This window comes from Canis lupus, chromosome 28, assembly GCF_003254725.2.
Source record: "Canis lupus dingo isolate Sandy chromosome 28, ASM325472v2, whole genome shotgun sequence".
Taxonomy (NCBI): Eukaryota; Metazoa; Chordata; class Mammalia; order Carnivora; family Canidae; genus Canis; species Canis lupus.
In genome coordinates, this window is record NC_064270.1 from 15,734,587 (window position 1) to 15,751,048 (window position 16,462).

At 44.1% G+C, this 16,462-nt stretch overlaps 1 protein-coding gene and 1 pseudogene across 6 annotated transcripts in view; one reads left to right on the top strand and one right to left on the bottom strand.

The window, feature by feature from the left end:
• The window catches only part of NT5C2 (5'-nucleotidase, cytosolic II), a 146,070-nt gene that overhangs the window by 85,295 nt on the left and 44,313 nt on the right, over window positions 1-16,462 (bottom strand). For 2 of the 6 annotated variants that reach the window (XM_025467073.3, XM_025467069.3), the window contains exon 1: window positions 8,843-8,925. The exons of 1 other annotated variant lie outside the window; for it this stretch is intronic. The gene's annotated coding sequence lies outside the window, so the exon portion shown is untranslated. Of the gene's footprint in view, window positions 1-8,017; window positions 8,159-8,842; window positions 8,926-16,462 lie in introns of those variants that run through there. 3 more of the 6 variants (XM_049103568.1, XM_049103569.1, XM_025467070.3) reach the window with 3 other exon arrangements.
• Window positions 8,979-13,387, top strand: LOC125753941 (60S ribosomal protein L23a-like; annotated as a pseudogene).

Here is a 16,462-nt window from a genome sequence, read left to right on the forward strand (position 1 = left end):
AGCCCGACGTGGGATTCGATCCCGGGTCTCCAGGATCGCGCCCTGGGCCAAAGGCAGGCGCCAAACCGCTGCGCCACCCAGGGATCCCAACTTGCTATCTTCTTACCCTCCTTTTTCTCTTTTTGCACATTAACACTTTCAGACTTGATGTATTTTGACAGTCAGACCTTTTTTCTAAAATGTAAGCTCCATAAGGGTGAGATTTGTTTTGTTTGCTGCTATAAACCCAGTTCAACAGATTTGATATATATGATATATATAGGCAGAAACAAATGGAACTCCTAAACCTCTAGACTTGGAGGTCTTTGCTTTTTAGAAGCAATTCTTGCGTAAGCCTGAAAATGCAAGAATATTGCACAAGTTCCTTCTAATGCTCTAAATGAGTCTTTGTGAAATCTTACTTTTGGTTCAGAAACGCAAAAGATTCTTGGCATCATTACCGTAATATTTTGCTAACATTTCGACATCAGGCCTTGGAACAAAAGGTTCCTTGTTCTCTGATGGAAAATAACAAAACTGAGAAGAGATCTTGTCAAGTGAGAAATGCAGTACCTGTTGCCTTGACAATTTGTTTTTCTTCAAGCAATAATATGCTCCAACTCTAGTCTGAAACTAACTGGAAAATACAAATTTAATCCATATGTTCCTACGGTTCCTAAACATACAGAGACCTGAATTTTGTTATGTTCTCAATATTCTACTGCTGCTACTCCTAAAATTGTTACCTCAGCCACATCACACAGAATACTATATATATTTTTCTACATCAGCATATGAAGGTTGCCTCTGAATGTTTTGAGTAATACCAGACCTTCAACAATAGCATGGTTATTGACACAAAGAACAAGCATGTAAAGAAAACATTTTTTTAAAGATTTTATATATTTATTTGACAAGGAGTGAGCAAAAGGAGGGGGAACAGAAGAGGGAGAAGCAGGTTCCATGCTGAGCAGGGAGCCCACCCTAGGATGGTGACCTGAGGTGAAGGCAGACACTTTAAGCCACCACTCAGGCGCCCCTAAAGAAAACATTTTGAGGATATGCAGTATGTCATGTATTTCTTCAAAATATTGCTATAATTAACTATGGTCTTTCAAAAGCATAAAGGTAACTAAGCGTAACAGTTTTTACATTCAGCCAATATATAATGCGTCATACTTTCAGTAATGATTCTTGAATATTCTTTCATAAAGGAGGTACAAAAAATCTGTTTGATTTCAAAATGAACTAATTCTTTTACTAAGTTTCTGGCTCACCATTCAACTTTGTTTTACCTATTATCTTTCACCTTACAAAATACCAAAAAATAATAAAAATCAGAAATTCAGAAATAATCAGCACAGTATTTCCACTTTTTGGTTTATAAATTCACATTTATGGATTAGTCTGCTTCTTTGGTAAAAATCCAGGGATATATGTAAGTTCAATGCCTTAATAACACTAACAGCTAATAACAGCTAACACTAAGTGTTCACTTTTTTCATATTTTAAGCACTGTACATATTTTATCTGACTTCTCACAACCATATGAGTTAGCTGCAATTATCTTTGTTATACAAAGACGAAAACAGTGTATTGGAGTTAAATAATTTGACCAAGGTCATAGAATTATACTTGTGATGAAGATTCTAGAGCCACACTGTCTGGACTCAAAACCTGGCCCAACACTAATTAGCTCTATGACTGAACAAATTCCACACTCCAGTTTCTTCCACACCAAAATGGTCCAACGCGGGGCAAGGATTCAATACATTAATAAGTGCAAGGTGCTAAGAACAATGGCTGACACGTAGTACTTAATAAATTATTATTTATAATGCTAGAGCACACAATGTTTAACACTTGCAGCCTCTGCACAATGTACAACAGTAGTCCCCCTTATCCACGGTTGCCCTTTCCATGGTTTCAGTTACCCATGGTCAACTGCAGTTCCCAGAAGCAGATGATCCTCCTTCTGCCATATAGTCAGAAGGTCGATAGTAGCTTAAGGTTACGTGACAATACCTATGCCATTTATTTCACTTCATCTCATTACATAGACATTTTTATCAGCTCATGTCATCACAAAAAGGGTGAGGACGGAACAAGAAGATACTTTGAAAAAGTACATTCATATAACTTTTATTGTAGTTTTATTCTATAAAACAACTGGCCTGCACTCTTCAAATACATCAGTATTATAAAAACAAAAAGATGGACCTGCTGTGAATTAAAAGTAATTAAAGAGATACAGCAACTAAATGCAGTTTATGAGTGCCCAATTTATGAGTGAACTGTAAAGTTCATTTTTGGGCACCTGAGTGGCTCAGTTAAGCATCTGCCTTTAACTTAAGTCATGATCTCAGGGTCCTGGGATCTAGCCCCAAGGCTCCCTGCTCAGTGGGAAGTATGCCTCCCCCTCTCGAACCCTCCCACACCTGCTCCTGCTCTCTTGCTCCTCTCAATTAATAATCGTTTAAAAAAATGTTTAACAAAAAAGAAACCACTGCAAAATCATATGTATAATATATTAAGCAAGAATTTACATACTTTTATGGATATATACATATTAGTAAAAGTAAAAAAAAATGCAAAGGGAATGATACTTATTGAATTCATGACCGTGTTTACCTCTGTAAGAGGGCAAGAAAGGGAAACAGGATCAGTAAGGATTCACATAGGCCTCGGCTGTATCTGTAATTTTATCCCTCCGAAAAACATATATTGAAAAAAGAGACCACACAATTAGAAAATAGAAAAAAAGGGATGCCTGGGTGGCTCAGCGGTTGAGTGTCTGCCTTCGGCTCAGTGTGTGATCCTGGAGTTCTGGGATTGAGTCCCACATTGGGCTCCCTGCATGGAGCCTGTTACTCCTTCTACCTGAGTCTCTGCCTCTCTCTGTGTGTGTCTGTCATGAATAAATAAATAAAATCTTTAAAAAGGGAGGGAGGGGCACCTGGGTGGCTCAGTGGCTGAGCATCTGCCTTTGGCTCAGAGCATGATCCTGGGGTCCTGGGATCAAGTCCCACATCAGGCTCCCTGCATGGAGCCTACTTCTCCCTCTGCCTGTGTCTTTGCCTGTGTCTCTGCCTCTCTCTCTCTGTCTCTCATGAATAAATAAAATCTTTAAAAACAAATAAAATAAAAATTTAAAAATATAGAAAAATAGGGATCCCTGGGTGGCGCAGCGGTTTGGCGCCTGCCTTTGGCCCAGGGCGCGATCCTGGAGACCCGGGATCGAGTCCCACATCGGGCTCCTGGTGCATGGAGCCTGCTTCTCCCTCTGCCTGTGTCTCTGCGCCTCTCTCTCTCTCTGTGACTATCATAAATAAATAAAAATTAAAAAAAAAGATTTAAAAATATAGAAAAATATATAAAGTAAATATGATGGTCTATAAGGTGATCATTACATGATTTTCTGTGTATCTGAAGATTTTTTTTTAAGATTTCATTTATTTATTCATTCCTGAAAGACACACAGAAAGAGAGAGATTTATTTATAATTTATTTTAAAATAAATTTTAACATTAAAGAAACCCCATTACACTGAACCAAGAAGCTTTCAAAACATATAATCTACTGAATGTCTGAAGTGGAAATATACTAATTCCCAACAAAACATATATATTCTTTTTTTTTTAAAGATTTTATTTATTTATTCATGAGAGAGACAGAGAGAGACAGAGGCAGAGACCCAGGCAGAGGGAGAAGCAGGCTCCATGCAGGGAGCCCGATGTGGAACTCAAACCCGGGTCTCCAGGATCACACCCTGTGTCAAAGGCAGGCGCTAAACAGCTGAGCCACCCAGGGATCCCTATTCTTTTGTTTTATCCATGAAATTTCAGGCACCAGATTTCAGTCTTCTCTTTCCAAGCAGACCCTGACATAGCAGGCTTTTCTATCTCACACTCTTGACAATGTTTCCCAATAAAGATACACACAAAAGAAGGGCTCCTGGGTGGTTCAGTTGGTTAAGTGTCCAATTCTTTTTTAAGATTTTATTTATTTATTCATGAGACACACAGAGAGAGAGGCAGAGACGTAGAAGAGGTTGAGAAGCAGGCTCCCTGCAGGGGGACTAGATCCCAGATCCTGGGATCACATCCTGAGCTGAAGACAGACACTCAACCACTGAGCCACCCAGGCATCCCTAAGTATCCAACTCTTAATCTCAGGTCAGGTTTTGATATCAGGGTTGTGAGTTCAAGCCCTGCACTGGGCTCCAAGCTAGGCTGGAGCCTACTTAAAACACACACAAACACACACACATGCATACACACACGGTAGAAACAAGTAATTCAACATTCTCCAATTCAATTTAATCCTTCTGATTCTGTATTCCACCTCAAAGGGGTCAGTTTTGCTTTTCTGCTGGTAATTCTATTTTTATTGCCTTTTATTAACTTGTTGCTAAAGTTGTTTTCCATTTAAGAAAGAAATAACAAGGGATACCTGGGTGGCTTAGTGGTTGAGCATCTGCCTTTGGCTCAGACAGTGATCCCGGGTTCCGGAATCGAGTCCTGCATTGGGCTCCCTGCGAGAAGCTTGCTTCTCCCTCTGCCTGTGTCTCTGCCTCTCTCTCTCTCTCTCTCTCTCATGAATAAATAAATAAATGTTAAAAAAAAAAAAAGAAAAAGAAAGAAAGAACAAACGAACTGCCACTGCAAACTCTGGTAACCAATCATAGAATTCAATCAAATTTCAAATAATAAAAGGTCATGTAAGATTTACGTGTCAAATGACAGAAGCTTAGTAATCCACAACAATTTGCAATCAACTTCCCTAAAGCAAAGAACTTTTAGGGGCACCTGAGTGGCTCAGTCCATTGAGCATCTGACTCTTGGTTTCAGCTCAGGTAATGATCTCAGGCTGGGGAGATGAAGCCCCGCATCAGGATCATGCTCAGCAGGGAGTCTACTCAAGATTCTCTCTCTCTCTGGCAGCCCCAGTGGCGCAGCGGTTTAGCGCCACCTGCAGCCTGGGGTGTGATCCTGGAGTTCCGGGATCAAGTCCCACGTCAGGCTTCCTGCATGGAGCCTGCTTCTCCCTCTGCCTCTGCCTCTCTCTCTCTCTCTAACTAACTCTCATGAATAAAGTCTTCAAAAAAAAAAAAAAAAAAACAAGCAGTAATAGCTAATATTTATAGAGAACTTAATGTATGCCAGTATTGCCTCAATGAAATTATCCTATTCAATCCACACAACCCTGTGAAATTTGTTCTATTTTCCCCTTTTTCATAGTGAGAGAAACTAAGCGAGGCTAAGTTCTCCAAGGTTCCCTGGATGGTAAGTTGCAAGACAAGTTTCAAACCCAGACTCCAAAAACTAGGTCCTCAAACATAATGTGATGCTATCTCATGCCTTATTGACTGCCTTTATTGCTCAAATGTCACCTAACATATGCCCTGTGACATTTAATGTTTTGTGTTCACAAATGTTGTCTAAGTGGCTCATAATACCACACTTCTTCAACAAAAATTTACTGAGAGCCCGTATGCCAAGTATTGTTGACTACTGGGTCTAAAAGCATGTTAGAGTCTCTACAAATGAAAAATAGATGAATTCTTTAGACATATGGACATCCCAGAAATGTGGGTAAATGAAAATTAAAAACAGTATGTATGTAGCAGGGGTGCCTGGGTGGCTGAGTCGGTTGGGCATCTGCTTTCGGCTCAGGTCAGGATCCCAGGGTCCTGGGATGGAGTCCCCAAATCAGGCTCCCTGCTCTGTGGGGAGTCTGCTTCTCCCTCTCCCCCAACCCCCTGCTTGTGTGCTCTTCTCAAATGAATAAATCAAATCTTAAAAAAAAAAAAAACCCACCAGTATGTACATAGCAATTGAAACTACATAAAAAAGGATGCCTGGGTGGCTCAGCGGTTGAGCGTCTGCCTTTAGCTCAGGGTGTGATCCTGGAATCCCAGGATCAAGTCCCACATTGGGCTTTCTGCGAGGAGCCTGCATCTCCTTCTGCCTGTATCTTTGCCTCTCTCTCTGTGCGCGTCTCTCACGAATAAATCTTTTTTTTTTTTTTAAAGCTACATAAAAACTATGCTTAAATTGGAAAAGAACATCATCATAAATAGTATGATAAAGTTGGGGTTTGTTTTTTGTTCTTTTGCTATTTCATTGGTAAGCTTTTATCATATTTATCTCTGTTTTAAAAACTAAGCGATAAAAAGCTGTATTAAAAAAAAAAAAGAAAAGGGATCCCTGGGTGGCGCAGCGGTTTAGCGCCTGCCTTTGGCCCAGGGCGTGATCCTGGAGACCCGGGATCGAATCCCACGTCGGGCTCCCGGCGCATGGAGCCTGCTTCTCCCTCTGCCTGTGTCTCTGCCTCTCTCTCTCTATCATAAATAAATAAAAATTAAAAAAACAAAAACAAAAAAACAAAACAAGACAAAAAAACAAAAAAACAGGGCTGCCTGGGTAGCTCAGTGGTTTAGCGCGGCCTTCAGCCCAGGGTGTGATCCTGGAGACCTGGGATCAAGTCCCATGTCGGGCTCCCTGCATGGAGCCTGCTTCTCCCTCTGCCTGTGTCTCTGCCTCTTTCTCTGTGTATCTCATGAATAAATAAATAAAATCTTAATTAAAAAATAATAAAATTAAATTAAATTTGAAAAAAACAGGGCAGCCCAGGTGGCTCAGCAGTATAGTGTCATCTTCAGCCCAGGGCATGGTCCTGGAGACCTGGGATCGAGTCCCACATCGGGCTTCCTGTATGGAGCCTGGTTCTCCCTCTGCCTGTCTCTCTGCCTCTTTCTCTGTGTCTCTCATGAATAAATAAATTTTAAAAATCTTTAAAAATAATAAAAAAATAAAACAGGGCAGCCCCGGTGGCTCAGTGGTTTAGCGCCGCCTTCGGCCTAGGGTGTGATCCTGGAGACCTGGGATGGAGTCCTACGTTGGGCTCCCTGCATGGAGCCTGCTTCACCCTCTGCCTGGTCTCTGCCTCTCTCTTTCTCTCTCTCTCTCTCTGTGGGTCTCTCACGAATAAATAAATTTTTTTAAAAAACATGTTTTAAGTGCTTTCTTTCTCCCATGAAACAGCAAAAACAGCCTAGAGACAGACGAATGAACATCCCTCCTCTTAACATTCCACTGTAATTTGGCTTTCTTTAGGAAGATACTTCTGATGCACAGAAAGACCTGCAGATACCCTAAGTAACTATCTCTATATATAAATCTTCCTACAATTATAAACTTTTGGAAACTTGTGGCTAATTGTACATTTTCATGCAATAGAATCAAATCTTAGAACTGAAAGAAATCTTGCAGTACATCTCCTTCAGCCTTCTCATTTTACAGACTGATTATTAAATTCTAAAATCCAAATTCTAGGTTAGTGAGAATAAATGCAGAAACCTTTAAGAGCTGAAATTGTATTGGCTAATGATGCAAACGAAATGTATTTCAGAAATAAAGTCTGTGTGTGCTAGCATCAGCCCACCATGTGGAGTTCTGATTTTAATTACTAACTAGCTGTGTTTTACTGAACTGAACTTCTACAGGCCTGGATATCTTCATCTGGATAAATTCCAACCATTGTTGAAAAGTGTCCCAGTAGGGGCTCCTAGCTGGCTCAGTGGTAGAGCATGCACCTCTTGATCTCAGGGATGTGAGCTGGGAGTCCAACCTTGGGCATGAAGCCTACTTAGGTAAAATTAAGAAGGAAAAATGTCCTGGTAAATATAAAAAACAAACAAACAAACAAACAAACAAACAAAAAAGACCTCAATCACATTAAGTTTCCATGGTAAACGGTTCTGTTTCAACATTCTTCCTTTCAGGTTACAGTTAGCATAATTTGCATCCGCTGTCTTCAGAGGCAAATTTAACAATGTGCAGACATTACAAAACAAGTACAGCTCAATTAAGAAGCCGTCCGCACCCGGACACGCAGACGCGTGCGCGCGCACACGAGCCTATAAAGGAGACTAGTCACTGCGGAGCCCTGCGCTCCACAACGCATCCCTCAAACCTGACGGCCCCACCACGGACAGCGTGGACAGCACCGGAAAACCGATGACGGCGAGCTCTACCTGCTGCCTTTAAAGGCTGGGGCCTACTAGCGTCAAGCCCTCCAACGCTATGCTTGCACGTCAGGGCTCGGGCCTCGAGCTGCATCGCGCCCTCAGCGCTCCGCAGCTTCAAGGGTCCCCGGGAAGGAAAGCACCGGGCTGGCCGGGACAGCTGGCCCGACTCGGGAGCCGCGAGGAAATAACGAGCCCGGCTGCGGCGGCTTGCGACTCGACGGGCGCTTTCCAGGAAGTGCTGCAACGGAGCGAACTGGATGCGGGTACCAAGCTGGCGTTTCCTGCGGCTGGGACGGCGCCTCCGAGCCCCGCGGCTCGCGAGCTCCTCGAGGCGCACCCGGAAGGCGCAGGCGGCGGGGGCCCTCGAGAGGCGGAAGGAAGCCCGCGGCGGCCGGGAAAACTGGGCACAACCGGGGAAAGAAGCGCCCGCGGGGGCGCGGGGGGGGAGGGGGCTGCCTCCCGCGTGAGAAAAGCGAGGGAACAGGACACGGCGCTCGTGGCTCGAAAGAGACCGACGGAGGGCCGCGCTCCGCGGGGAAGGCGGTCCCGGCGAGCGGGCGGCGGGGAAACAATGGCGCGGGCGTGACGTGGGGCTGGGGGCGTCGCCGCGGCGCGGAGGCACGGGCTGCTCCGAGGCGGGAGCCGGGGGGCCGGGGGGGCCGCGCGGGGCCGCGCAGAGGCCGCGATGGAGAAGGGCCCGAGGAGCGCAGCGGCCCGGGCGGGCCGGGGCCGGGGCAGGGCCCGGGGCAGGCGGCGGCCCCCCGGCCCGAGTCGCGCGCTCGCTCGCTCGGCCGCTCCCTCCCGCCCTCCCGCGGGTCCCGCCGCACTCACCGACCCGCCGCACGGCAGCAATCCCAGCGCGCAACTGCCGCAGCCGCCTCGGCGCGCGCCTTCCCCGCCCCCGCCCCCGCCCCCGCCCCCGCCGCCCCGGCACCGCCCCCAGCTCGCGCCCGGCCAGGGACCGGTGCGCTGTTCCTTCCCCAGCTCCGCCGCAGAACCCGGCCGCCGCGACGCTCCCTAGCCGCGCTGCCGGAGCGGAGCCCCCACGCGGGCTTGTGCCTCAGGCCCTAGCGTGGGTTTGAGAGGTCCACGACAGCACAGGAGTTGTGGCCGAGCCGCGGGATAACGCACGCTGACGGCCCTTACACGTCTTTTCCGTCTCCATCCCTTGGCCTTGCTCCCAGCCCCTCAGCAAGGCCCTGGACCACCTTACCTTGCCCAGTCCTACACTCTGACTGCTTTTCCTTAGGGGGATGGGGCACCCTTTTTCCCCCGAACACTGAATCTTCTAGTCAAACGGACCCCAGAGCCCCTCTAGTCCAGACCCCCATACCCCATAACACAGGCTTGAATCTCAGCTTTGGAGTTCGTCAGAATGGGTTGGAATTCCAGGCCCACCACTTAAAAATTGTGTGACCTTGGGCAAGTTACATGACCTCACTGTACCAAGTTCCCTCATCCATAATACAGGAACAGATAACAATAGTACCTACCTCATAGGGTGTCACAGGATGAAATAATAGAGGGAAAGTCCCCGGCACAGCCTTGCACACAGCACTCCATAAATATTAGTTATATCGACCCCCTACCATAACCAAGTCGTTAGACTCCCCAGTGACAAAAGCCCACTATTTCCAGAGCAAGGCATTCCTCCCTTTTGGCAGCTCTTAGACCAGTTAGAAAGTGTTTCTGAAACATCCACTCTCTGGCCCACGTCCTACCCCTTGGGAGCCTCAGAGAACAAACAGGTCTAATTTCTCTTTGACCTTCTACTTTATAGATATTTGAAGATTTCTGCCCCAGGTTCTCTGTTATTCTAGACCGGTGTCTCCCATTACTGGAGAAGGGAAAGTCTTTGTCTTCATTGTCTTCATGTGCCTAGTAGGTTAGAATGTGGCTCCTTTAGAGTATATCACCCAAAATAGAACCAAATGTTTGTAGTACCATCAAGAGCAAAGCCGTACCCTAACTTCCTCTTTGCAGGACTTCCATTCAGGCAATAAAGTTCATGGCACCCACACTATTGACTCATAGAACTTGCCTTCAACTAAAACTCCAAGACTTTTTTTTTTTTTAAGATTTAATTTATTCATGAGAGGCACAGTGAGAGGCCGAGACATACACAGAGGGAGAAGCAGGGCCCCTGCAAGAAGCCTGATGCACAACTCGATCCCAGGCCCAGGACCCTCAGGATCAAGCCCTGAGCCAAAGGCAGATGGCTCAACCACTGAGCCACCCAGGCATCCCCTTCCAAGACTTTTTTTTTTTTTTTTAATGATAGTCACACAGAGAGAGAGAGAGAGAGAGAGAGAGAGAGAGAGAGAGGGGCAGAGACACAGGCAGAGGGAGAAGCAGGCTCCATGCACCGGGAGCCCGACGTGGGATTCGATCCCGGGTCTCCAGGATCGCACCCTGGGCCAAAGGCAGGCGCTAAACCGCTGCACCACCCTGGGATTCCCCCCTCCAAGACTTTTAAATAAGTGTTCTGCTGGAGCGATTTCTATCTCTTTTGTGTTTTGTGGTTTTTTTTTTTTTTTTCTTTTGTGGCTTTTGAGCCAACTTCATTTAAGGTCTGCTGAGGACAGGCTTGGGCCTCTCACCTACTAGCTTTTTCAGGGTATGTGAGGAAAAAGAATAGGAGTTTAAAGTTAGTCTAATGCCACCTTTCAACCAAGTCCTTTTGGAAAAAGTTTAGGGTTTGTGTCTAAAGACCATGCCAATAAGCAAATAACATGCATATATATATTTTCTTATATATGTATAATCTCAATGAGCAAAAAAAATGCACGTACACACACACAAAAGACTAAAAGGAAATATGTAATTGAATATGTTAGTAGTGCTTTTTTTCTCAGTGATAAGATTCAAGGTTTCTTTCCCTCTTTATACCTCTCTATAAATTTTCCAGATTTTCAATATTGTTTATACTACTTTTATAATCAAGAACTTTGTTTCCAAAAAGTCAGAAAAACTTTTTCAAAAATCAGAGATATGTGGAAGATGGCGCCGAAGGCGAAGAAGGAAGCCCCTGCCCTTCCCAAAGCTGAAGCCAAAGCAAAGGCTTTGAAAGGTAAGAAAGAGGTGCTGAAAGGTGTGCAAAGTCACAAAAAAAATTTCCGTAAGTCACCTACATTCCGACGACCCAAGACCACGCTTCTCTGAAGGCAGCTCAAATGTCCTCGAAAGAGTGCCCCCAGGAGAAACAAGCTTGATCACTATGCCATCATCAAGTTCCCCCTGACTACTGAGTCAGCCATGAAGAAAACAGAAGACAACAACACGCTTGTGTTCATTGTGGATGTCAAGGCCAATAAGCACCAGATCAAACAGGCTGTGAAGAAGCCCTATGACATTGATGTGGCCGAGATCAACACCTTGATCAGGCCTGATGGAGAGAAGAAAGCATATGTTTGACTGGCTCCTATGATGCTTTGGATGTTGCCAACAAATTTGGGATCATCTAAACTGAGTCCAGCCGGCTATAAATCTAAATATAAATTTTTTCCTCTTAAAAAAAAAAATCAGGCAGCCCGGGTGGCTCAGCGGTTTAGCACCACCTTCAGCCCAGGACCTGATCCTGGAGACCCAGAATCGAGTCCCACATTGGGCTCCCTGCATGGAGCCTGCTTCTCCCTCTGCCTGTGTCTCTGCTCGCACCCCCCTCCCTGTGTCTCTCATGAATAAATCTTTAAAAAAAAATCAGAGACATGTAATAACATTAAAAATTGGGAAATGGGGGATCCCTGGGTGGCTCGGCGGTTTGGCGCCTGCCTTTGGCCCAGGGCGCGATCCTGGGGTCCTGGGATAGAGTCCCACGTTGGGCTGCCGGGGTGGAGCCTGCTTCTCCCTCCTCCTGTGTCTCTGCCTCTTTCTCTCTGTGTCTATCATAAATAAAAATAAATAAATAAATCTTTTTTAAAAAATTGGGAAATGCGGGCACCTGGGTGGCTTGTGGTTGAGTGTCTGCCTTTGGCTCAGGTCATGATCCTAGGGTCCTGAAATCGAGTTCTACATCAGGCTCCGTCCAGGGAGCCTGCTTCTCCCTCTGCCTATGTCTCTGCCTCTCTGTGTGTCTCTCATGAATAAATAAATAAAATATTTTTAAAAATTAAAATTAAATAAAAACTGGGAAATAAACAAGAAATAACAGACAAAGAAGACATTTATAATATATAAAACAAAGATTTGTATCTGGAACATACAAAGGACTCTTAACAAATAAGAACAAAATCTACTAGAAAAATGGGCAAATAATATAAATTGGCAGTTCACAGAAAAGGAAATAAAAATTGCTAATAAGCACACAAAAAATGCAATCTCAGTAGTAACCAGGGAAATAGAAATTAAAACTGAGATTGAGGGATCCCTGGGTAGCGCAGTGGTTTAGCACCTGCCTTTGGCCCAGGGTGTGATCCTGGAGACTCGGGATCAAATCCCACATCGGGCTCCTGGTGCATGGAGCCTGCTTCTCCCTCTGCCTATGTCTCTGCCTCTCTCTCTTTCTCTCTGTGTGACTATCATAAATAAATAAAAATTTAAAAAAAAATATAACTGAGATTGACAATAATTTTCAATCTTCATAATATCAAAAGAATATAAATTGGCACAGCCACTTTAGAGAGCAATAGGACATCTATTAAATTCATGTTTTGGGATGCCTGGGTGGCTCAGCGGTTAAGAGTCTGCCTTGGGCTCAGAGCATGATCCTGGAGTGCCAGGATCGAGTCCCACATTGGGCTCCCTGCATGGAGCCTGCTTCTCCCCTCTGCCTGTGTCTCTGCCTCTCTCTCTCTCTCTCTGTCTCTCATGAATAAATAAATAAATAATAAAATAAATCTTAAAAAAAAATCCATGTCTTAGCATGTCACTTCTAGTTATATACCATAATTCCATGTACATATGGAAGTGTATACATGATAATTACTATGATATTGATAATAAAGAAACTTTAGAGTCAGTGCCCACCAAGAGGGGAATGGCTATATAAAATGCACAATACTCATAATGCAATTCTGTAGAGAATTTAAAAGAAGTGACTTTAATCTATACATTAATATAGATCTATCTCAAAATCATATAGTTGAGGGGTGCCTAGGTGGTTCAGTCCATTAGGCATCTAACTCTTGATTTAGGCTCAGGTCATGATTATAGGGTCCTAAGATTGAGTCCTACCTTAGCCTTGGTGCTGGATGTGAAGCCTGCTTAAGATTCTCTCATTAACAAGAGCACATGATGTAATGAACATTGAATGTTATATAAGACTGATGAGTCACTGATCTCTACCTTTGAAACCAATAATATACTATTTATTAATTGAATTTAAATAAAAACATTTTTAAAAGATTCTCTCTTCTTCCTCTGCCTCTCCCCCTACTTGCTCCCTCTTTAAAAAAAAATCATATAGTTGAATGTAAAAAGTTGTAGTATAAATATAATATGTAAATTATATATAATTGATATATTTTTTAAAAATCTTTCTCAAGGGATCCCTGGGTGGCGCAGCGGTTTAGCGCCTGCCTTTGGCCCAGGGCCCGATCCTGGAGACCTGGGATCGAATCCCACATCGGGCTCCCGGTGCATGGAGCCTGCTTCTCCCTCTGCCTGTGTCTCTGCCTCTCTCTCTCTCTGTGACTATCATAAAAAAAAAAAAAAAAAAAAAAAAAAAAAATCTTTCTCAAAATGCTTAACCCTGAAAAAGGGTTAAGTCTAACCCTGAAAAATCATCAGACAAAAAGAAAAAAAAAAATCATCAGACAGGGCAGCCCTGGTGGTGCAGCAGTTTGGCGCCGCCTGCAGCCTGGGGTGTGATCCTGGAGACCCAGGATGGGGTCCCACGTCGGGCTCCCTGCATGGAGCCTGCTTCTCCCTCTCCCTGTGTCTCTGCCTCTCTCTCTCTCTCTCTCTCTGTGTGTGTCTATGAATAAATAGATAAAATTTAAAAAAAAAATCATCAGACAAACCCAAATTAAGGAGTATTCTACAAAATACTGGACCTGGGGCACCCCGGTTGGCTCTGCGGTTTAGCGCCGCCTTCAGTCCAGGGCATAACCTGGAGACCCGGAACTGAGTCCCACATCGGGCTCCCTGCATGGAGCCTGCTTCTCCCTCTGCCTGTGTCTCTGCCTCTCTCTCTTTCTCTGTTTCTCTCATGAAGAACTAAATAAAATCTTTTTTAAAAAACTAAAATTACTTCAAAATAAAATGTTAAAACACTTTGCAACTCTTCTGTAAATCTAAAGTTATTTTCAAAATAAAATGTTAAAATACAGACCTAAATATCATTATTTCTTATTAACGCTGCTATAGACAAATTCTAAATTCATATGTGAAACCTAATGCCCAATGTGATGGTATATTGAGGTGTGGCCTTTGAAAGGTAATTAGGTCATGAGGGCAGGGCCCTGATAAATGTAAGGAGTGCCTTTATAAAAGAGATCCCAGAAGCCTTCTTACCCATTCCACTCTGTCCTTACAGACAGCAAGAAGACAACTGTCTCTGAATCAGGAAACAGGCCTTCACCAAATCTACTGGTTCCTTGCTCTTGGACTTCCCAGCCTCTAGAACTGGAAGAAATTTCTACTGTTTATAGGCTACCAAGTCTCTGGTATACTGTTATAGCAGCCCAAACTAAGATAATCACATATTATATTTGTAAAAGATTTTTAAAAGATTTAAAAGACTATAAGGCAACATGCCAAACTCTAATCAGAAGTTATACCCCTCCCCCAAAAGCTATCTCTGAAGATGGGATAAAGGGTCAAGACTGAGGATAAAGGGAGTTTAGCTTAGTTTTACTGCTTTTTGTTTTTGTTTTTTTGGTTTTTTTGTTTTGTTTTGTTTTTTGTTTGAGAAAGAGAGCACACATGTTGAGAGGCAGAGGAAGAGGGAGAGAATTTTAAGCGGGCTCCATGCCCAGTACCCAGCCCAGGGTGGGACTCGATCTCATGACCCTCCTAACTAAGATCATGACCTGAGCTGAAATCAAGTCAGACGCTTAACCAACTGAGCCACCTAGACACTCCTAGTTTTACTGTTTCTGAAGATAAATGTATTCATGTAGTGTTTTTATAACTAGAAATTAATTTTTTTAATTGCAAAAGAAAGGTAAAGGGCAGGACATTTGGCTTAATGACTTTCTGGAGAAAGACAAACCATACCAACTATGAAAGAACCTTCTAACAGAAGACTGGGGAGCCTGAGGAAGCAATGAGGAGCCTTAAGTGGCTTGCTTGGGGTCTCTAACTTGGCATTAGCTGAAAGGCCTGGGCAGTGAGTGCTTCGCAAGAGAGGCTGTCCTACTGTGGCACTAGATGTCCTTTCACCAAACTGCCTGCCCAGTACCCACATGGCTGTCCTACCCCTCTGATTTACATGATTTTCCCCCAGAATACAGTAAACCTTGAGTCACCCAGAATGTAAGCAGCATGCACAGGTCACACTCATCAGTTTTTTGCTCCTTGGCAGCAGCTTTCAGAGCAATGCAAACATTGCTCAACACCCTGGCCTGGGGCCTAGACTCAGCTTCCTGCTGCCCAAAAATCTTCCTCCCAGGAAGTGTTCAGCTTTAGATCCAATCAGCTATCTCAGATGTCTCTTTTTCATCCTTCTTTTTCTAATAGCATCAGGTCAGCACTTACCGTGATTCGTGCCAGCACAGGCAGTAAGCAAGGAGACAATCAGAAAGTGTTTAGTCTAACTAGAAATGTCTAGTTCAACCTGAGAGACAGGACATCCATGTAAGACTAAGGAGCATCGACATTTCTTCAGAAATACTAGGTGAGCTCTGACCTTGTGCCTGACCCTCCTCAATAGAGACATGGGTCTTGGCCCTCTTGGACCTTTCTGAATGCTTGGGGAAGATGAGCTTTAAAAAAACAAACAGGGGCAGCCCAGGTGGCTCAGTGGTTTAGTGCCGCCTTCAATCCAGGGCCTGATTCTGGAGACCCGGGATTAAGTCCCACGTCGGGCTCCCTGCCTGGAGCCTGTTCTCCCTCTGCCTGTGTCTCTGCCTCTCTGTGTGTGTGTGTCTCTAATGAATAAATAAATAAAATCTTTAAAAAATAATAAATAATAAAAATAAATAATAAAAATTAAAAAAAAAATTATTTTACTACAATTTTAGGGAAGTCAAATACAGGAAAAGCAAAAGATGCTATGAGAGGAAAACAAAATAAGGGCTAGGTTTTGAAGTAGAGACAGGCTCAAGGAACATGTCCCTAAAGAAATAACATCTCAGCAGAGCCCTGAAGGAAGGGTAGGACTTCAGCTAAAAAGAGAGTGGGACTTGCCTGGAGGGATGCAGGATTCCCGAAAGAGGCTCCAGAAGGTACAAAGGCCTGAAACAAGTCACTATTACAGAGTCTCAATATTGCATAGAGAATGGGAATAAAGTAAACTGAATCACCACTTCTGCCTCAGCACACCTTCACTTTTATGTTTTAAAAGCAATT